Source organism: Loxodonta africana, chromosome 14 (genome assembly GCF_030014295.1).
Source record: "Loxodonta africana isolate mLoxAfr1 chromosome 14, mLoxAfr1.hap2, whole genome shotgun sequence".
In the NCBI taxonomy this organism is placed as follows: Eukaryota; Metazoa; Chordata; class Mammalia; order Proboscidea; family Elephantidae; genus Loxodonta; species Loxodonta africana.
The window spans coordinates 32,187,916-32,211,281 of record NC_087355.1 but is presented as its reverse complement, the minus strand read 5'-3'; the positions used below and the strand labels follow the sequence as shown (position 1 = coordinate 32,211,281).

Here is a 23,366-nt window from a genome sequence, read left to right as displayed (position 1 = left end):
TGCCTTTCATGTCACCAAAAATACCAACTGTCTGCTATCTAGAGAGTGATTCCCCCTCCCTCCTGTCCTCATCCCTGGTAACCACCAAAGACCATTGATTTCTGTATGCATACCTATTTTTGTCTTTTTATAGAAGTGGTCTCATACAATATGTGTCCCTTTCTGCTTATTTCACTCAGCATAATGTCCTCCAGATTCATCCATGTTATAAGATGTTTTGTGGACTCATCATCTTTCTTTATAGTTGTGTAGCATTCCATTATATGTATGTACCACAACTTGTTTATCCATTCATCCTTTGATGGGCTCATAGGTTGTTTCTAACTCTTTGCTGTTGTGAATAACACTGTGATGAACGTAAGTGTGCCTATGCCCAACTGATTTTTGACAAAGGTGCAAAAGCAATTCAGTGGAGGAAAGATAGCTTTTTCAACAAATGGTGCTGAAACAATCGGACATCCATAGGTTAAAAAACAAAACCTTGACCTAAGTCTCTCATTTTACACAAAAATTAACTCAAAATGGACTTAATGTAAAATGTTAAACTAAAAAACTTTTGGAAAAAAATATAGTAGCAAACCTTTGAGATCTATGGCCAGGCAAAGACTTCTTAGACTTGGCATCAAAAGCATGTCTAAAAAGGGAAAATTTGATGAATTTGACTTCATTAAAACATTTGTTCTGCAAAAGACTCTTTTAAGAGGATGAAAAACAAACTACAGAGTGGGAGAAAATATTTGCAAACCACATGTCCAATAAAGGACTAGTATCTAGAATGTAAAAAGGAGTCCTAGTGGCACAGTGGTTACATGCTCAGCTGCTAACCGAAAGATTGGTGGTTTGAACCCACCAGCCACTCTGTGGGAGAAAGATGTAGCAGTCTGCTTCCATAAAGCTTTACAGCTTGGGAAACCCTGTGAAGCAGTTTTACTCTGTCCTATAATGTCACTACGAGTCGGGTGGTACATAAGCTCAAGAAAAAAGATATTCAACATCATTAGCTATTGTTGTTCTTAGGTGCTGTCAAGTCAGTTCTGACTCATAGTGACCCCAAGTGACAGAGTAGAACTTCCCCCTAGGATTTTCTAAGCTGTAAACTTTACAGGAGCAGATCACCAGGTCTTTCCCCCGCAGAGTTAGAGTCGCTGGGTAGGTTCAAACCAACAACCTTTTGGTTAGCAGTCAAGCACTTAGCCATTTGCCCCACCCAGGCTCCTTATTAACCATTAGGGAAATGTGAATTAAAACCACAATGAGATACCACTATAGACCTATCAGAATGACAAAAATAAAATTAAAAAAATAGTGACACCACCAAATGCTGGCAAAGATGAAGAGAAGGTAGATCACTTATACCTTGCTGGTGGAAATGTAAAATGGTACAGTCACCCTGGAAAACTCTTTGGCAGTTTCTTAAAAGCTATACATGCAACTCCCATATAACCCAGCTGTTGTACTCTTAGACATTTACCTCAGAGAAGTGAAGACTTTGCTCCCCCAGAGATCCAAACATAAATGCTTATAGCAGCTTTATGTGTAATAACCAAAACTGGAAACAACCCAGATGACCTTCACTGAATTAATGGTCAAACAAGCTGCCACCATACCATAAAATACTAATCAGCAATAAAAAGGAACAAATTACTGATACATGAAATGACTTGGATGAGTCTTAAGGAAATTATGCTGAGTCAATAAAGCCAATCCCAATTACATACTGTATGATTCTACTTACATAATATTCTTGAAATGACAAAATTATACAACCAGAGACCAAATTAGTGATTAGCAGACATTAAGGATGGAGTGACGGTTTCTGCTTGACTACTAACCTAAAGTTTGGCGGTTGAAACCCACCCAGTGACACTGAGGAAGGAACGCTTAATGACCTGCTTCCATAAAGATGACGGCCAAGAAAACTCTTATGAAATAGTTCTATGCTATAACACATGAGGTCGCTAAGATTTGAAATCAACTTCACTGCAACTTTTTTGTTGTTTTTTTAAGGTGGGGTGGGGGGACGGAAGGGAAGTGGTTTGGCTATAAAATGACAATCCTTAGGATGATGGAAATATCCTGCATTTGACTGCATGGGCGTTAGTATCCTAATTGTGATACTCTACTGCAGTGTTGCAGGATGTTACCATTGGGGAAATTAGGCAATGAGTATTTGGGAGCTGTCTGTATTATTTCTTAAAACTGCATGTGAATCTACAATTATCTAAAATAAATGTTTAATTTTAAAAAAGAAAAGAACTTTCTATTTCTTGTGTCCAGTTCTCTTTGAAAACATGATTTCAAAGTCACACCATATAGAACTTCCCATACCCAAATTCAGAAGCATGTTAGTATGAAATTGTCTTTTTGTAGTGTAATTTAAGGAACCCTGGTGGAGTAGTGCATAAAGAGCTTGACTGCTAACCAAAAGGTCGGCGGTTCGAACCCACCGGCGGCTCAGTGGGAAAAAGATGTGGCAGTCTACTTCCACAAAGATTACAGCCTTGGAAACCCTATGGGACAGTTCTGCCCTGTCCTACAGGGTTGCTGTGCGTCAGAATTAACTCACCAGCAGTGGGTTTATATTAGTTTAAAAAAAAAAAAAATCTTATTAGTTTAGTCTCCAGGTATTTTTCTGGAGCAAGGTACTGACCTCAGGAAGTTTCAGAAATTTTTGTAGGGCACAGAGTAGTAAATCTGAGATTTAAATTTTGATCTCTTCCTATCCAAATCCCATCCTGTTTCCACCCCAGCGAAGGCGTATACCAAATGGTCTTCAAGCCTGATCCTCAAGCATATTTTGTTGGCCTCCTTGGTGCTGGGCTATAAGATATTGTTTTTTTAGTTTATGTTACCTACCAGTTGTCACTGAGTTGATTCCAACTCGTGGCAACGCTGTGTCTGTCAAAGTAGAACTGTGCTTCCGAGGGTTTCAATGGCTGCTTTAAGAAGTAGATCGTCAGGCCTCTCTTCCTGTGTGCTTTTGGCTGGACTCGAACCTCTAGCCTTTTGGTTAGCAGCTGAGTGCATTAATCGTTTGCATACCCCCAAAATTCCTAGTTTACAGTAGTTGCCAGTATTTAAAAATTGGGTGATTGCATGTAAAAATCCAGGTTTCTAGCTTCTCTAAGGAAAAAAACAGAAAATCTGCCAACAATGTGTTCACATCCTCAAGTTACCTCAAAGCAGTTGAATACAGATGTTTAACGGCTGCCCCTTTTAAATACTGAATGTTTGCCACAGTCCACACCACTCCCTTTTGTCTCCCACATACCACAACCAAGCATACCTAAAGCCAAACCCGTAGCCATTGAGTGGATTCCAACTCACAGTGACCCTATAGAACAGAGTAGAACTGCTCCATAGGAATGGCTGGTGGATTCAAACTGTGGTTCTTCTGGTTAGCATCTGAGCTCTTGACCACTGCGCTATCAGGGCATAACCCACCCACTGCCATCGAGTCGACTCCGACTCATAGCGACCCCATAGAACAGAGTAGAACTGCCCCATGGAGTTCCCAAGGCCTTATATTACTGCATAGCTTTGTAGTTTTTCTTAAAGCAGAGTTAGAGGAAAGATGTCTATCAAATCAGAGATCTCCTGGGAGGGCTTTGTGTTCCTCTGGCACACTTCCCTAATTTATGGTACTCACCTGACCCTGGTGGACATTGGAATTTGTGACTTTTCCCTTGGTTAATACTGCCAAAGCTGTTACCTCTGTTGGTACCATATTCTCCATCCCATCCCCGTCTGTCCAAACTGGACTCATTCTTCAGAGCTTATGCAGCCTTAATGATCTTTTAGTCAGAATCTATTGCTTAACCTTTTTTTTTTTTTTTTCACATCCAAGCCATACTTCTTTCTCCTGGCTTCTGTGTTCTACAGGTTGTCATAGCAATTTGTATAGTTGTGTCCTCTCTAATTATAAACTGCTTATATTCCTGAAAACCTCCATGATTAAGGAATTTGCAGTTGTTGAACTTAAGCTCCCCCATTTAATTGAAGGAGCTAAAATCACTAGTCAATGAAAGCTCATTACTAAAATGAGATAGGCAATACATGAAATACCTGCATCTCTTTAATTAGTAATAATGAGTATTGCACGGCTACTTTATTGTTACAGTTACTTTAACATTCCTTGCTAAAGACTTTTTGGTAACTCTATCTGGAGTTTCAATGAGGTGCCTATAAATTGATTTTGTTTCGTGGCACATAATATACATACTGAGAGAAAATATTTCTTCTGTGTCTGGTTTTCTAATCAAGTGTTCAAGGTGTTTTCAATTTTACAACCCAAAGTGTGCCCTAGCCCCTCACCTAAGGGGCCAGTGTCTCTTCTGATTCTTGTGTATTCTAAGTGTCTCTCCTGATTCTCATATACTCAATCTGAAATAGTTGGCCTTATAGGAAATGGAAGAATTTCATAGAAGAGGAATTTACCATGAGGTAAGGGTTACTACCCATTATTCATATTGATAGACTTTGTAGTACTTAGCACATTTTCTTCACAGAGTAGACATTCAAGAGTGAACTGATTGTGTTCGCTGTTGAACTCCTAAGTAATTCAGTGTCGTTCTGAGGATAATGGGATTGCAAACTGTATTACAATTAGCAGTTTTTCGCTTTTGTTTTTCTGATCAAGAAGTAGATGGCTGAAGGCTGCCTTGCTTGCAGGAGATGTGTTGAGGTGAAGGGATGACTGAAAATTCTATGACTGGGATGACCATCCAGGCTGGGCCTGTGACTAGTGAAGTGGTTATTTGATTGGCTTCCATCTTAATGGCAGAAATTAACATTTGAGCTGATAGAAGATGATGGGGGAAAAAAAAATCAAGGAATGGAAAGACTGCTTGGAATCTAATCTGTAGACTTTTCCTGCTCTACCTCCCACTGCTAATCCATGTTATCTTTATTAAAAGGGAAGGCTGAGACCTAGCTAGGATCTTGGCAGTTCAAGGATCAGCGGCCTCTCAGTTGATAGTGCTGCTCTTCTGGGCACGACTCCAGCATTTGCAGAAGAGAAAGAAGATAATGGAGAAGTGAGTGAAAGGGTGTAAAACAGAGTAAAGGTTGAGAGGGTAAGAGTTTGTACTCTAGAGCCAGACTATTTGTATTCAATTTTTGTCCCTTCTCCTTACAATCTGGGTGGCCTTGGGCAAATAAGTCACCTCCCTATTCTTCAGTTTCCTCCTATATAAAATGAGGATTTAATAGCGTTTACCTCATAAGGTTGTTATAATATGAAAAGTGCAAAGAAGAATGCCTGGTATGTTGTAAGCCTGAAATCAGTGCTTGTTGCTATAGGAAGGAAAAGCTCAAAGGGCAAGGACAGAAGACAGGCTTGCTCTCTCCTGCCCCAAACAGTCAACGTTGCCTTTCGTAAGTAACAACATCTCTGTACGGTATATTTTTTTTTCTTCTTTTGTCAATTGCTCTTTTTATTTTGTATCTACAAGGTCATCTGAAATAGCCTGCCTTTTACTGTAAGGAGTCAGGAGCTTGGAAAGTAATTTAGATAAAATAAGGAAGGATAAAGAATGGCCGTCAGACTATACATACGCTTGTAGTTAGTTCCTTGTCACTGCGGGAGTGTTTTCAGATGTCTCTTTGGAGAACATATTTCTAAACTTAGATGCATTTTCAGGTACAGTCTGTGCAGTAAACTCAAATGTTTGCTTACTTCCAGAATGTATCCATTCGTGACTTACAAGGTGTTAGGAAGAGCTCTGGCTTCTGTGGAAAAGGCCTTAGCTCTTATCTCCACTTGTCTAAGGGTTGTTTGTGGTTGTTATCTGCTGTCTACTCTGCTTCCGACTCTTGGTGACCCCACATATTTCTGAGTAACTGCTCCATAGGGTTTTCTTAGCTGTAATCTTTATGGAAGCAGATCACCAGGGCTTTTCTTCCGTGGTACCACTGGTTGGCTTCTAATTGACAACCTTTAGGTTAATAGATGATCGCAAACTGCTTGTGCCACCCAGGCTCCTTTTTCTAAGGGCCAGAGGAGAAAAAAGTCTTAAAGTTGTATTGAAATTCATTGACCTCAATTTTTTTTCCAGATATTTGTTTTTGAAGTATCATTAGTAATAGATTTAAATATTTTTGAAGTTGATTTTATTAAACAGATTAAAAGTTTAAGCCACCATGGCTCCATACAGAAGTATGTGAGAAATAACATGAAGCTGAGTAATTTGAACCCAGAAACTCAGGCTCTGAAACAAACTAGCAGGTATCTTCTGTATTTTTCCAACTTCTGAATGTCTAGAGGTTCTTTTTTTTTTTTTTTTTAACTATATTTATAATGATGATCCTGCAAGGAAAATATTTTTGAGTTCAGCATTGGCTTCCAAGGGATTTCTTTGATCCATTCACTTGGCTTGATCCTGTGGACCAGGCAACGTGGTAGGCATGCAATACAAAAATTCAACAAGATGGGAGATCCGTCTTTCAAGGAGTTGCTCTTCCAGCCCTCAGAGAGGCTCCTTTGAATGGATTTAGGGAGAGAGGAGAAGGAGCAGAATGAATTATGGGAAGAGGGATTGATGTGGCCAAGGGGAGGTTTGGGACTGAGAACAGGCCATAAGAGTGAGAGATTAAAAGCTTTTGAGATGGTGGCGAAGGGTGCTGTGAGGAGGTTTTCCAGCCCCTTCTCCTTCATGGAGTCCCTGGGTGGTACAAAAGGTTAAGCACTAACTACTAGGCAAAAGGTTGGCGGTTTGAGGCACTTCAGGAGACAGGCCTGGTGATCTGCTTCTGAAAGGTCACAGCCTTGAAAACCCCAGGGAACATTTCTACTCTGCACACATGGGGATGCCTTGAGTTGAAATTGACTCAATGGCAACTAACAACAACAACATTCTCCTTTATCTTCTCTCTTTCCCATTCTGTCAGCAACTGCAGACTATCTCTAAAGTGCGGGATTATGCAAAGCTGAGTTAGGAGGTTCTGAGGAGCAAGGATGAGCTGTTTCTCTCTTCTGTCTCTTGCCGCCTCCTCACACCTGCTGTTACCCTGTCATCATAGACCTGAGTTCCCCACTAGATAGCAGAGGGGAAGCTGTGGAGGGGAGTTCCCGAAGTCCTTGAAAAACATGAGACAACGTTTTTTTCCTTTATCTTTTCTGATTTTTCTTACTCACTCCGTTTCTTTGTACTAGATCTTGTGGGATGGGGGATCTAAGTGAGAAAGACATAGGTACTCTGCTTTCATCCTTTCCACGCTCCCTTCTCCATTTCCACCATAGCATCCCCCACTGCCGACCTCACTTCAAGTCCATGCTGAGGGGTGTGTGTTGGGGGAGGGTAGTAATTAGGGCTGCAATAGAAAGGAAGTTGAGAAGCTGTAGCTGGATGTTGTGAGTAATAGAAGGCCTAAAATTATGAGGAGAAAGACCAAAAGATTCAACCATTGGCTTACAATGGCCACTAGTCTAGAGAACTAGTTCTTTAAAATTTTAGGACATCTGATGATAAACCAGTAAATTCTGACTGAAGAGGTCAGAAAGGCTGCCATAAGCCTTGAAGAATGAATTCTTATTGGGCAATTGGGAAAAGGAAGGAGAACAGGATCCCAGCAGAGGTAACAGCTTTGGTAGCGTTATTTAAGGCAAGAGTCCCAAACTCAAATGTCTACCAGGGTCAGGCCAATACCATAAATGAGTGAAGCGAGCCAGAGAAACTCAAAGCCCTCTCTGGAGGTCTATAATTTGATGATAGAGTGATAGGTAAAAACGTATCATTCATCTCTAAGTCCAAGAAGAACTGCGCCATCCAATTATAAGAGACAGCTGAGGCTTGGCTGTAGTATCTGGGGAACAACAGGGAGCGGTAAGGACTGTGGCAAACAGAGAGCACATGCCTCATCTAAACGGGCAGCAGTTAAACAGCTGCATTCAGTTGCGGCTTTTGGGGAATTTGGGAAAGTAAGCCCAGTGCTCACAGATTTTATATTCTACTGCAGTGAAAGTAAGAGCTCTAACTCAATGGGACTACCTTGATTTTCCAGGTCTTACACGTATTTCACCTTTGACAGAGTGCAAGCTTACCACTTTTTGTCTTTATTAATGGAAAATATTTGTGTTTACCTCCTCTGGCAGGTTCCTGCCTTATACAGGTTCTGGCTTTCACAGGTTTTACTGTACTATATATTTGGCTGTGTTCTAAGTGCTTAATATACTGATTTAATGCAACCCCAATGACCCACTGAAAGTTTCCTAAAACCTGATACTTCAACCAATTCCTGATGGGCTCCTTGGAATATGTATGCAGTCCAACAGTATCTTCACATTTGGCCCCAAAGAAGGAATGATGTCTCTTATAAAGGATGTTGCCTTGTGGAAGAGGAGAATGTTTTTAAAGCAGGCCTGTCTCCTTTTGGCCCTCTATGCATGGTAGTCCTTCTCAAGGTTTACTTATGAAGTCGTACCCATGACATAGGTCAGTCCGTCCTGGTCTCCAACTCATCTAAATCTTTCCTTTCAGCAGAATTTTCACCTTCTTTCCAAACCTTTTCTCCAAACCTGAAATTACTGAGTCAATTAACTTTTTGTGTTTTTAAAACATGCCTTTTCAATGCAATGTTTTTGTTTCTTTATATTCAACAAGTTCATTCCTACTTTCTAAAATGTGTAGAAAAAACTTAGAATTATGGACAGAAGTACAACCAGTCTTTTTATACCTGGAGAAATTAAGATTTTTTTCCAGAAAAGTCACCATATGTTGAGAAGGTACCAAACCCGTTGCTGTTGAGTCAATTCTAACTCAGCGACCCTATAGGACAGAGTAGAACTGCCCCATGGAGTTTCCAAGGGGCACCTGGTAGATTTGAACTGCTGACCTCTTGGTTAGCAGCTGTAGCACTTAACCACTATGCCACCAGGGTTTCCTAGAATGTACCTGTTGGTATTAAAATATGAGTGAAGAAGATGTCTGCCATATGCAGATTCTGATCAAAGTACATGCCAATCCTTTTCATCTTTTTTAAAAATATTAGTGGCGCAACAGTGATGGAGTTTGAATATTATTGAATATTCTTTATTAGTTGCTTTTCATGACTGAAGTTTAAGAGAAAATTCATAATAAAATTTCCCTAATGGGAAGTTAATAGCTCCTAATCTGTTATAGGAAACCCTAGTGGCATAGTGGTTAAGTGCTACGGCTGCTAACCAAGAGATCAGCAGTTCGAATCTACCAGGTGCTCCTTGAAAACTCCATGGGGCAATTTTACTCTGTTCTGTAGGGTCCCTGTGAGTGAGAATCGACTGGACAGCAATGGATTTGGTTTTTTTTCACTCTGTTATAAGGAAACCCTGGTGGGGTAGTGGTGAAGAGCTGTGGCTGCTAACCAAAAAGTTGGCAGTTCGAATCCACCAGCTGCTCCTTGGAAACCCTATGGGACAGTTCTACTCTGTTGTATAGGGTCACTTGATAGAATTGACTTGATGGCAATGGGTTTGGATTTTTTTTTTTAACTTTTTTTTTGTTATAGGAAAGGGGCCCTGGTTGCACAGTGGTTTAAGCTCTCAGCTGCTAACCAAAAAGTTGGCGGTTTGAAGCCACCAGCTGCTCCATGGGAGAAAAGATTTGGCAGTCTGCTTCCATAAAGGTTTACGGCCTTGGAAAACCTATGGAGCAGTTCTACACTGTCCTATAGAGTTGCTGTGAGTCAGAATCAACTCGACGGCAACGGGTTTGGTAATGCTGTTATAAAAAAAAAAATAGGAAGTATTTAATGTGGCTGGATGGGGGAAGATGTAGAAGAAACTCTTTAAAATGATGCAGCAAAAAACCAGTGTATCAATAGGAACTCAAAGACGTTTTTAAGGGTTTTCTAATGATTCCCGGTGTGTGTGTTTTTTTATGGAATACATCCTTGGACATTGGAATAATATTTATTTCAATGGACTCTAGAATGCCAAAGTAGATTCAGGTGTGAGCGAAGACTTAAGAGTGTTTAGGGAAGGAGGGAAATAGAGATCAGAGGTGAAAGCAGACTGGGCTGCATCACTGGACCTGAAACATGCAAACATGTGGGGAGTCAAGTTCTCAACCAAAAAGTGTGGTGTCCAGCTCCACACACCATCACAACGTGGCCTCTCATCCCTGGCACCATGTAGTAGGTGAGCCCGCTGCTGTTAAATGGTTTTCTAAATTTTTTTGTTTCCAGCATCTTCTAGGTGTATTTAAAACGTTAAAACAATATAAAGACTTTGACTACAAACAAAAACAACTAGTTGTCTCTGCAGGCTGTATGTAGATTGTTGTTTAAATATTACTGTAGACTCATAATCATTTAAGGAGGAGCGCTTCTGAAGGAGCAAAGTGCCGTAGTGCACCGGAGTCAGGAGGTACAAGTCCCAGTTCAGGATCTGTAACCCGTAACAAGTCACTCAGTCTTCGCGGGTGTTACATTTCCTCATCTGTACAATGAAGCATTTCAGCTAGGTGGTCTCTAATCTGTGCTTTTCACGCCTCAGTGTGCAAACAGATTACCTGGACATCCTGTTAACGTGTAGATTTTGATTCAGTAGGTTTGGGGTGGGACCTGAAGTTTGTCTTTCTAACAAGCTCCCAGGTAATGCTGACGCTTCTGGTCCCCAGACCGCCCATCGCCCATCATTTAGCAAGCTCTGCATGGTCTCTAAGTGCAAGCTTCCATTAACTCTACAGCTCTATGGAAGTGTGATCATCTGACATTTCAGAAAAGATAGGGAGGTTTTATGAAACATGCCTGCCATGGTATTAACTGTTTTCATTCTTCATAATCATTTTCATCAAAAACCCTTTAAATGCCTAATTACACATAACAGTTTCACATGCTTTACAAAAAGAACTAAACAGATTTGGTCCCTGCCTTTTAGGACTTGACAATCTAAGACAAAGAACCATGCATATATTCAGTAATAAATATTGAAATAATAATAAATATTAAGTGATAAATGTTCATCGAAATATAGAGTACATTAAAATAAAATAGGGTATTACTTGGTATGGCTTTGGGATACTTTCTGACAGCTTTTGTTCCTTTTAAGATTTGGGAAATGGAAAAGGTTGTCTTTAATTTCACTTAAAAAAAAAAAGAGGCTTCTGTTTCTGTTTTACAGATGGGGTTTGAGGAGTGGGTAGGTCAGCTTCTGAGGCTTCTTTTTGTTATTTCCTGGTTTATTTTGGCCTCACCCACTTCAGAAGAAATATCTTATCAGTTGCACACACCTAACCCTGATTACCATGTCCAGGTGCCCCAGCCTGATTCTGTGTTGCTCAGCAGTCAGCACTGAGTGTGCGTCACAGGTTAGCCTCAGCACTTCCCACTCACGGGCCTTAGGTTTATCAAGTCATCATCGCGCCATCCTTGGGAAGCGGAAGAGGTAAGGCTGGCCATTGTTATCTCTGAATCGTGGGCGGTTAAGTGATGCATGGAAGGAAACTGATGTGTCCGAAGTCTCATGGTTATTAACTCACACAGGACGGGTTGGCACGTGCATTTGCTGAACTAACCCAAGGATTGGGCTGCCTTGGTGGAAGAAGGGGTCAATGAGTGGGCATTACCAGCAATTTCTTCTAACAATGGAACAGGCTCTGTTCCTAGAGGCCAGGTGATCCTCCCTCTAGAGATTGCGTTCAGCGACTCATGGCGATCAGCTCGTTTGCTGTAACCGTATCATGGTTTAGCAGAGCTTGCCAGGTTGGCTCGGTTCACTGATTTATTGTAGCTTAGAAACAGCTCAAAGAATTATCATCACAGATTTGCAAAATGGTCACATGTAACCAAGGAAATCTGTTTCAAATATTTGCCAGTAACGGGGTTAGAGACACTGGTTTGCACCTTCTTGATATAAGTAGGCACATACAGTATTTAACAGTGACTGTGTATGTGGCTCCAGGGGAGAAAGATGTGGCAATCTGCTTCCTTAGAGATTTATAGCCTTGTAAACCCTATAAAAATTCAAACTGCCCACCTTTTGGTTAGCAGATGTAGCTCTTAACCACTATGCCACCAGGGTAGAAACCCTATAGGATAGCTAAAAGTCGGAACCGACTCGAAGACAGTGGGTTTGGTTTGGTGTATGCTTAGAGATGCAAAGATGCAAAGAAAATGAGATATGATCACATTCTCAGGCTACAGCTCTGTGTTGCCTAAAATGATGTGTGAGAATGAGGTACCGTCTTGGAATCAGATACACTTGGCTTTGAAACTAGGCTACCAACTTGGCTGTGTTGTTTAACCTCCCTAAGCCTCAGTTTCCCCATCTGTAGAATCAACATAATGATAGTACAGAGCCTATGCAATTATTGTAAGAAGTACATGAGATGTGGATATAAGGCATGTGTAACACCATGTCTGCAAATAGTAAGGACTCATAGCTGATAATTATAATAAGGCTATTACAAGTGTTAACATCTAAAATAATTTGGGTCTTGAAAGAGAAGAGGGGGAGAATCTAAATTTGGTGTTTTTATATTATTTCATGAGTATGTGTATGGGAGTTTGTGTCTGGGATAATAAAAATGTCACACTGTTTATTAAAAATAAAGCTGTTACTGAGGCAAAGTCTGCACTAATTAGGCTCAACTTCATCTTTCCTTCTGTAATGTGGCATACAGCTATTTTTGTTTTATAAAATTAACTGTAAAGAGTGAAGAAGCCTACTCTTAAAGAAGATACAAAACTGAGTAATTATTATAGTAGAAAGTTAAACTTTTAAACTCATAAATGGCAATACTATGTATTTTGCGTTAGTGCCTTGTACTCGATCTATGTGAACATATGGAATTACGCAGGATTGAGGGAACTCTGAGTATCTGGTTGCTCCCTCCTAGGCAAAGGAGAGTGGAGTTGCTGGCCCCTGCCAGGTGTGGGGTGTCTGGAATTTGGTCCCAGGAGAGGAAAGGAAGGCGGTATTTTCCTGCAGACAGTGTGGGAAAGTGAGCCAGGAATGTGGAGGGCAGTGTTCTTTGGTAAATGGAATCTAAAGCCTGCCAACTATATCATAAGGCTGCAAGCCAAGACAGAGCAAGGGTATGAGGCAGCTGGATAGAAACCCAAGAAACCGAAATGACCCATTTAAGGTGGAGGATGGTAAGTAGACCCCAGGGAAGTCCCTAACCTCAGGAACCTATACAAGGATCTTTTTATAGTGTCTGTGGCTTCTGGTCGAGTGGAGATTGAGCCAGCCTGGCTCAGACGTAATAGTGGTTGAAGCCATTTCTTCCCCAAATTTGGTGTGCTCATAAACCACCTGGGGATCTTGTCAAAAATGCAAATTCTGATTCAGAAGGTTTGGAGTGGGCACAAGATTCTGCAGTTCTAACAAGCTCACAGGTGTTGGTGATGCTGGTGGTCTGAGTACCAAGGGTCTAACCCACTATTCATTATTTTCTGATCACCACCTCCTGTCTTTTTATTCACCTCACGTGGTACCTTAATTCCAACTATTCTTGCTCTACACCAATAAAAAAAAAAATTTTTTTTTTTTTAATAGATCCTACTAATTTTCACTGTTTTTCACCTCTTCCCTTGTTAACCAGCTTAGAGTCCATGATCTATCTTTATTATCACTCCTTTGCATACACACTCAATTTCTTTGCCTTTTTCTCTCTTTCCTCATTATACTCATCTGGCGAAACCCTAAGCTTGCTCAACCCAGCTCTGCCTTCGCCTGTGCTGGTGAATGTGGTTGAAGGAACATACCACTACACCAGTCGGTCACACTGCAATCTCATGGGCCCTTGAGGCCACTGGTTCCTCTGCGCCTTCACTCTCTCTGTCTCTCCCAGAGGACTTGTTCATACTGTATGGTCTGTCCTCAAACCTCCAATTCCTCTTTCTCCATCCTCATTTTCAACTGAAAACTTTGGTCCTATTTTCTTATGTGATATCATGATCTACAAAGGAACTTCCTGTTCCCTCTACTGTGTCTGCCCACCTGTCTGCATCTGTACCCACAGCCTGGGGCTTCCCTGCAGCTGCGATGGAAGCACAGAACATCCTTCTCTGAGTGGGGCCATCTTGATGCTCACCTAGAGGAGCCCGCCTGGTGGGCCCCTGCCTGACCTAGGCTCTCACCGCTCTCCATTGTTTGCCAACTCCCAGACTTTAAAACTTCCCCTTACTGCCACATAGCTCCCTCTCCACCACCTTCAAATCTCTGATCAACTAATATTTTCTCAGTCTTTTCCTGACTCTGCCACTTAAAATGGTGCCTATCACCAAAAAAAGAAAAACAAGGCACTCCCTAAACTGGCTTCAGTTTTTTTTTTTTTTTAGCAATTGTCACAACTACCTATTTTGCTTGTTACCACCCTCCCACCTCCACTAGAAAACTTCTGGAGGGCAGAGTTTTGTCTGTTTTGGTCAGTATTGAAACCCCACCTAAAATAATGGCCAACACAAGGAGACTCCTTAGAAAAAGTACTTGAATACTGTAGTTATTAGAGTGAAATATGTGAATATGTTGGAACAGAATCATAAAAAGCCAATTAGGGAAAAATAGATATCAACATATGTATTTAAAAAGCCATTCAACTTCAAAAAGTTGAATAGACAGGGCTAATATAGATCCTGCTTGGACCTAAATGTGCTATATTTAAAATAAATCCTTGAGCCCACCGTGCCCTTCAGAGATCAGGAGGGAAAATTGTTAACATCAAATTCTGTCTGAGAATTTCTGTCCGCTCTTTCCTTAAACACTCAGGGAGATCTGTAGCTTAAATCAGGATTTACAAACCCACAGTGCACTGGGCCACCACAAAGCTTTGTTGTTTTCACTTAAAAACGTTGGAAAAGCCTGTAACCAGTTAACATCTAACGACAATTCTGCAGACTAAACATGGCTAATTCACTGGGATTTTAGGAAAGGGGTTATTTTTACCATGCGTCTGACTTCATTTGACCTTATGTTAGAAAAATGACCACGTGCCTTTCAATGAGTGGAGGAATTCTAAGAAGTCCCAAAATGAAAGTGTTCGCCATGAGAATGTATAGAGCAGCTCATTTTCAAGGCTGAGAGGTTAGGCTTTTAATCCACTGAAGGTGAAGGAAAGACACATCAATGTCTATGTAAAATTACAGCAATCTTTATCTGTCCTGATTTTTTTCTGAAGACTTTCGGTTTTTAAACATTGTCAGTACGCTCTGAATCACTGCCTCCCCAGGTGTTGAGCAAGCTGTGATTTAGGGAGGAAAGCAGATTGTTCGTGAGTATTAAATAGGATAATGTACTACTGACTTCACACAGAGCTGAGGACACAGCAGGTGCTTAATACTTGCCCTTGCTTCCTCTCTCCTCCCCAATCTAAGCACTTTCTGATGATCTCATCCACCCTGCTGTCTTTCTACATAATAAAGAAGTTAGATAAATATTATCATGTTTGAATAAGTTGTCATTCATTTTAGAAGAGTAGTTCTCAATTGGGGGGGGGGCGGGGGACAGTTTTGCCCCTTAACGATATTTGGCAAAGGCTGGAGACATTTTTGGTGGTCAAAACTTTAACCAGCCCAAAATGCCAACAGTGCCAAGAGTGAGAAACTCTGTTGTAGAGCATATACTTGATGCTGGTGTATACAGTTTGTTTCTTCACTGGACTCTGTCTTAGTTATCTAGAGCTGCTATAACAGAAATACCACAAGTTGGTGGTTTTAGCAAAGAGAAATCTGTTTCTTCACAGTAAAGCAGGCTAAAAGTCCAAATTCAAGGTGTCAGCACCAAGGCGAAGTCTTTCTCTCTCTGTCAGCCTTCTCATCAATCTTCCCCCAGACTAGGAACTTCTTTGCACAGGAACACGGGTCCAAATGACACGCTCTGCTCCTGATGCTGCTTTCTGGATGGTATGAGGTCCTCCTGTCTCTCTGCTCACTTCTGTCTTTTATATCTCAAGAGATTGCCTCAAGACACAATCCAATTTTGCAGTTTGAGTCCTGCCTCACTAATACAACTGCCGCCCATCCTCCCTCATTAACATCATAGAGGCAGGATTGCAGTGGGTTTTGTTCAGGAGAATCACACAATAGTGGGAATCCTGGCCCAGCCCAATTGATACACACATTTTTGGGGGAACATAATTCAATCCGTGATGGACTCTAAATAAAAGAAGATGATTGAGGAGGATGTGACAAACCAGTAGGTGTACAAGAGGTTGTCACAAGTTAGAAGACCCATCTACCAGGTACCAGGACCAATAAAATCTTGGAAACCTAAAAACAAGTGGTTAACCCAGATTTTTGTTTCTACATGGGTTGTTTGGACCCTAAAGAAAGCAATGTAGTAGAAGCAGGGAGAGCCCAGGATGGGGGGAGGGGAGAGAATGATGAGAGGTGATGTTGGACTAACAGGCAGGGGATGTGTCAGGAAGAGTGTCAGATCAGGCCCTGTGCTATGGTGAACTGTAAGTACCAGACCCTCCACGAGTGATTACCATGTTTTCAGTACTGTGTCACTGCTTGTCTGTACTTCTGTCATCACTTGTGTCTCTCTGTGTTGTATTTATTGGTAATCTTGGTTTCCTGAACTGGACCTTGCTGCTTCACCTTTGTGTCCCCCACCAATAGCACAGTGGTTTATCGACAAATATTTATCAAACATAATTAACAGTGTTTTTAACACCATTGGAGGCAACTCAAAAAATAGTTATTTCTCCACTTCTGAGCAGATGCTATTCGCAATACTTGTTTTTGATTCAGTTGTTTAGTGCTTGAAATACATCTTCCCGGTTTTATAAATGACAGGTTTTCAGACTGGTGTGGAAACAGCCATCAGACTGAACCCACAGAGTTTCTGAGCTGTAATGCTTGGTGGGGGTGTGGGTGCGGGGAGGGGGTTCCTAAAAAGGCAGACCAGAGGCATAGAGGGGAGAATTTCCATTGCCTTTCTTTGTTGAAAGTGGACTTTTGCCAAATGTGATCTTTGCTGTCTTCCAACCTGACGTATAACTCTCTCTCACCTTCTACAGCACTTATCTCTCAGAGCTCATATCCAGGAGGCTCTTAGTTCAACTTGGGCAGGGGCTCCATGGAGGTGGGATGGCGGGTGGGGGTGTCTGACACTGCCAGGTCATGACGTGACCATCACCTTTCTTGTTGTTGACTTTACTATTTGCCTTTGGTCTTTTTAGCATTGCTTTGCTTTTCATTTCTTTCTAAGAAGTAGTTCTCTCTTTTATCTTTTAAACATAAAATAAAAAAAAAAACTAAAAAGCATTGGTTAACATCCCTGGATATTTTTCTTAAGAAAATTCCATCTAGTCTATTGGGTCATTCTTTCATTACCACTGTTTTTTACTTCCATTTAGCATATTAGAAAATGCCTTCTTAGATCCATCATTCTACAAAAACAGAATTTGAGATTTGAGATTACGTTTCTCAAACTTCAGTTACACTTCCTCTTGGAGAAAGTGATCTTTATAGGAGATGTAGCTTTATTATAAGCTAAGTCAGTAAACCATGTGTAATAGTTGTCTATGGCTTGCGTAACAAAGTACCACAAAGTGGGTGGCTTACAAAAACGGAAATGTATTGTCTTACGGTTCTGGAGGCTGGGAGCCTGAAGTCAGGATGTTGCCATATTAATTCTTTCTGAGAGAGAATCTGTTGGACACCTGTCTTCTGGTTTCTGGTGACAGCCAGTGATCCTTGGCATTCCTTGTCACTTCAGTCTCTGCCTGCATAGTTACATGGCCATCTTCTTTCTGTGTCCCTTTTCCTTTTTTATGGGGGCATCACTCATATTGGACTAGGATCCAGCCTACTACAGTTATGACTTAGTGTTAACTTATAACACTTTCAAAAACTCTGTTTCCAAACAGGGTCACGTTCACAGGTACCAGACATTAGGTCTTCTCCATATCTTTTTTTGGAGGACAGAATTCAATCCATAATAGCATGTTAACAAAAGTATAGCCTATTTCAAGATGAAGACATAGTTCAGCTAAGTCTATTATAATTATCACATGGTTCTATACAATTTTGTTTCAGCCATTTTTTTTTTTTTGGCAAGACTGTCATCTTCTTGAGGCATGCAACTGGTTTTGTCTTAATCCATGGTACCTTGTACAGCTTGAAGGGCGCCGTTCCTATCTGAGTGTGTGGTTGCAGTGCCGGTGCTAACCGTAGTTGTACCCGTAAGTGTCAGTGAGAAAGAGATGGGTTGAGGCAACAAGGAAAAACAGAGCATGGGTGTAATGAAGTATTAATCACTGGGAGCAAATGTGACCAAAGCATCATGTTTATTTTCCTACACATGTAAAATTTGGTCTGTGAATATTTTAAGAGCAAGTTTTAATTTTTGCTTTTTAATGTTCTTCTTTTTTATAGTAGTGAAGTACTAAATGTCAATTAAACAATTTTCAGTGGCTTTCTTTATTGACCAAAGCATTAGTAAGTAAATGAATAAGTAATAATTTTACCCTCAGTGATTGTCATTATAATCCAATACATAAGTCCGGAATTTTGAAATTGCTTCCTCTTGTGCTTTCTTTCCAGAAAACGCCAGGTCATTCTCTTATTTCACCAGTTGACTCAACTTCAGAGCTGGGAAAGAGTGATTTCAAGGTATTCATTTATCTGGTTTATTCTACAGTATGGCTTATTCAACCTTGCTTTTAACTTAGCTTTGTGAACAAGCATCAACAGTTCATTTGGGGAGTCTGTTTGAGTCATAGGACTGCAGATACACAGCTTCCAAGCTGACAACTCTGAAGGAAATTAGCTGGTGTGACTTTGAATGTAGCTCTGTGAATGTTTTGCCTTAAAGACTGAGATACCAACACCCATGCTTCCTGCAACATGGTGTTTCCCTCTGGTCTGTGATGGCCACAACCCAGTCCTTGCCTGGTAGTGCCTATGTGAAACTGGGCAAATGGCTGCCCTTTGTAATCTCTTTCCTCATCTTTGAGATGGGGATAATAATTGGATAGCCTCAAAGGGGAGATGGAAAGACTAGTAGGACAGTGCATGTAAAGGCCTTGGACAGTGCTCACCACTCAATAACAACAACAATATATATGAGGCTGCCTTTACTGTTATCATGATTAGTGTTATTAGTAATCCCATTAGTGCTGATAGTAATGTTATTGTCTCTGATGCTGGAAGCTATGCCACTGGTTTTTCAAATACCAGCAGGGTCACCCGTGGTGGACAGTTTTCAGCAGAGCTTCTAGACTAGGACAGACTAGGAAGAAAGGTCTGGTGATCTACTTTCAAAAATTAGCCAATGAAAACTCTATAGATCACAGCAGGATACTGTCCAATATAGTGCTACAGTCATGACGATGGTGCAAGACCACTCTGTCACGCATGAGGTTGCCATGAGTCGGAACCAATTTGGCAGCAACTAACACAACAACAACAAAGTAATATAAAAAATTGGTTAATGACCTTGGGTCATCTGTGAACGGAGCCAAATCCACAAAAATCTCCAGCCTAAGCAAAAGACAATTTGACTCAAAGATATTCTGTTTGACTTCAACAGTTTACTGCATCGTTATCAATTTTTATAATGAATTCTTGGACTTTGAAGCACTATGGCCACCCATTTGAAAGATTTACAAACCTCAAGTGGTGTGACCCGAATGACCCATTTCCATTATACGTCATTATCTAATTCCTCCACGACCGGAAAGGAAGGAGTCCATCTGGCCTGAATTTTCACAATGTCTTCACAGAAGGAATCTTGTAAAATAGGGCACTGTCTTTTAATTACATCTTTCCTTCAGCTTGTTGAGAAATTCTTCCTAACCCTTTCCTCTTAGGAGAGCAGGGAGCGATTTCAGGGTCATTTTAATTCCCCTCTGAGGACACGGTCTTTCTAAATATAACTGCAGATCCTGGAAAACAGCCCGCCTTTTGTAGTTAACTTAGGCTGAAGGATCAGTGCATTAAGAGCTTTGCTTGTCTACACTAAACGTTTCTCCTTCTGATCGCCTAACATTTGACTGGAATCTTGACTCAGGGATTAAATATTGTTTTCTCTTATGCATTTCCAGTTTAGCAGAGCTGCTTGCCTTAGACATTCTATTTGTGGACCTGAAATGTAGTACATTTTCTAGTTAAATGGGGCAATTAAGATTTAATTCCAGAATTGTTTTAGAATAAGTATCAGATGTTTCTGAAGTGGAATCACAGTCCTCCCAAGTTTCTGGAAGGCTCTGTATGGTGCGGCTACTTTTTTGTACATGGCTGATTGCTTAAGTTTTACTAGATGAAGATTTTTTTTTCTGTCATTTTTTATTTAACCTGGAATTTCCAGCCTATCCTCTGTCACACTCTTGCTCCCAACATCTTGGTTATCTTCATTTGTATGTCCCAAGGACCTCTCAAAATTCTACCCTCCTGCCCCTCACTCGTTCTCTACTTACAGTGGATTTCTTCTCCTATAATCAATATTTCAGTCAACGGCATCATTTTCCTCCCCATAACGCAAGCCAGAAATCTTCATCTTGGCATTGCCTCACCCTCCGTATCCAGTCCACACCAGATTCTGGATTTAAGAAAATATATGAAAGTTCTAAGAACAGTGTCTGGAGGTTGCTGAGGTCTTCAATATTAACTGACAGCTGTCACAAATCTGTCTCCCACGGCCACTGCTTTAGTCCAGCCCTCATCAACCCTTCACTGGTCTGTTGCTTGAGCTAACAGAGGTCTCATTTGAGAGATGTTCCCACTCTCGGTACTCTGCTCCCCAGTGTACGACGTGATTTCCCACTTCACGATTTCTGTGGGCCCCTGTAACTTTGAGAATAAATCCAGACCACCCCAGTGTGGACCTCCACGATCTGACCTGCCTTCCTTGGCTTTGCCATCTGTGCTTCATTTGGATTCAGTCTCTCTGGGCGTTCCCAACATAGCATGCCCTTCCAGGCACAGATGTGCTTGCACACGCTGTTCCCGTTTCTGAGAAAGCCCCTGCCTCTTTTGTCTTAATAAAGTCCAGTGCATCCTTCAAGATCCACCTCAATTTCCATCTTCTCTGAGAAGCCCTCTGTGATTCCCCCAGACACAGCCAGGCTCCCACAGTTCCCCAATTGTGTCACTCATCACATTGTAATATAACTATCCACTTTTATGTCTGACCCTCTTGTAGGTACTACACTTGAGGACAAGGATCAGATCTTACTATTTTTGTATCTAAAACATCTAATAGATGCCCGGCACATAGTAAAACACAGTAGATGTTCTGATTTTCCATAAATCTATCTCTGAACCTGTAATAATGGAAAAGATAGTATTCATGGAAAGTAATTAATCTCAAGCTGTGCTTTTTAAATGACTACAGGTAGAACATTTTTCTCCGCAATGATGTTTAGCTTTTGCTGTTGCTCTAAGCATCCACACGTTAAAGAAGAGCTGCCAAAACTGACTCACAGCCCCTTTCCCTGTTCTGCTGATAATCAGCATTCTCGTGGCTAGATATTCTCGGAATTTGTGATTATGTAGCATTTCCACCTTGGAAGTAGAGTCAGCCAGAATCCTCACCAGCTTTGGTGATGATAGTAGTTACTTTTGTTATGTTTTAATTTGGGATTCAAAATTTTAATTACCCCAGCCCATTTTCTTGCTTCTAATATGGCTATCTTGGAAATGTGTTTCAAATTTCCAGAGTTGGGCTTTCCAGTTATCAGAAAGACAAGCAATAAGAACTCAGGCAGAATCAGTAATTGTCCAGGGAGACAGTCTGTCATTGTTACAGCATGTGAGCTCCTAATCCAAGTCAACAAATGAGCGTGTTTCTGGAGAGGCGGCTGTTAACACAATTAGTGTTAAACTACATCTTTGAGGAGCTAGGGAAAAATAATGGGATTCATTTTTAATTCAAACTAATTCTGAGTAAGAAAGCAAGAGCCTTAGCTTTCTGGAGTGGGTTTGTAATCAAAGGTTACAGCAGGGCATGTCAGAACTTTAACAACTGTCTTCACTGTGAAAATAGGCTTAGGTTGTAAGGTGATTGCAAAGCTGAGAAAAATGATTGCTTTAGCCAGCTTTTGTCTTGTATTTGATCTTTGACTTTCCAAGATGAGGATAATTTCAGCGTAAGCTACTCATTTTATTTTTGAAATCAGTCAATTTTAATAATAACTGGCTTTCGTGCCCTGGAAAACATCCAAGAGTCATAAGAAAGAATTGGCTTTGAATACAAATAAGTGCCGTTATATGAATTTAGCTATCTCTAGGCTAGTAGTCAGCAAAATACTTTGCAATCAGTTTAATTCATCTTTGTTATTTATTATTTTCCTATCCTTCCCTACATTTCTTATATATGTCTTTCGTGTGTGTGTGTGTGTGCACGTGTGTGTATTCACTATACAAACTTGGAAAATACGACAATCCCAAGTAAGAAAAGAACTTCACTGTGAGCCCATTGGAGCCCCTAGATGGTGCAGATAGTTCAAGTCCACCCACAGGTGCCTCAAAAGAAAGGCCTGGCAATCTATGTCAGAAAACCCAGCCATTAAAAATCCTATAGAACAGTTTACTCTGACACACATGGGGTCGCCATGGATCAGAGTCAATTCTCTGACAACCGTTTTTTTTTTTCTTTTTTTAAATTATGAGCCCATCACTCAAAGAGAACCATTGTCAATGTCTTGGTTGATATTAGCCGTATAGAGTTTTCTCAAAGCCAACATTCACTTTTCAAATTTTTTTAATAAAAATTTTACACGTTCAAGAGAGTTGTACAGTGAATCCTCATATACTCACCATCCAGATTCAAAAATTATCAAGATTTTGTCACTATTGCTTTGTCTATCCTTTTTTCTCTTTCTCTTCTTTTTGAAGTGCTGGCCACCTACTTTTAAAACGAAAAGGGGAATTTTTTTTTTTTTTTATTAGGAAACCCTGGTGGTGTAGTGGTTAAGAGCTACGGCTGCTAACCAAGAGGGTCAGCGGTTGGAATCCACCAGACGCTCCCTGGAAACTCTATGGGGCAGTTCTACTCTGTCCTATAGGGTCACTATGAGTCAGAATTGACTCGATGGCAAAGGGTTTGGTTTTCATTTTTTTGGGTATGGAAGGTAAGTATTATGCCTGCCAATTTCACATACCTGCACTTAAACCTGTGTTTAGGAAGAAGAAATTATGGTTTTACAGTTAATAATCTCTTGTACTTTGGGAATAAGTAGCCTTAAAGCTTGAGTCGACCACATGCTAGATGTGTATTGATTTTTCCTCTTAAATCAATGTTTCCCTAGAGCATCGGTTTATTTATTCATAAAGCAAAGATGATGTCTGACAGGAGTTACAGCAGCGTAGTTTTGTGGTGCAGGCACAATAAGGAGAGCTTTTGTTAAGACTCAAAAATCAATGTTCCGATGCTAGAGGGTAACCTCATAAGCCTGAAAATGCGTTTGCCACGGTTCCTGGTGTAAAAAGGAAATTTA

The 23,366-nt window shown here is 40.8% G+C and overlaps 1 protein-coding gene across 5 annotated transcripts in view; it reads left to right on the top strand.

The window, feature by feature from the left end:
* The window catches only part of PAG1 (phosphoprotein membrane anchor with glycosphingolipid microdomains 1), a 203,795-nt gene that overhangs the window by 53,890 nt on the left and 126,539 nt on the right, over positions 1–23,366 (top strand). For 4 of the 5 annotated variants that reach the window (XM_023545818.2, XM_064267868.1, XM_003408362.4 and 1 more), the window contains exon 2: positions 18,472–18,540. The exons of the other annotated variant lie outside the window; for it this stretch is intronic. The gene's annotated coding sequence lies outside the window, so the exon portion shown is untranslated. The remainder of the gene's footprint in view (positions 1–18,471; positions 18,541–23,366) is intronic. 5 annotated transcript variants of the gene reach the window in all.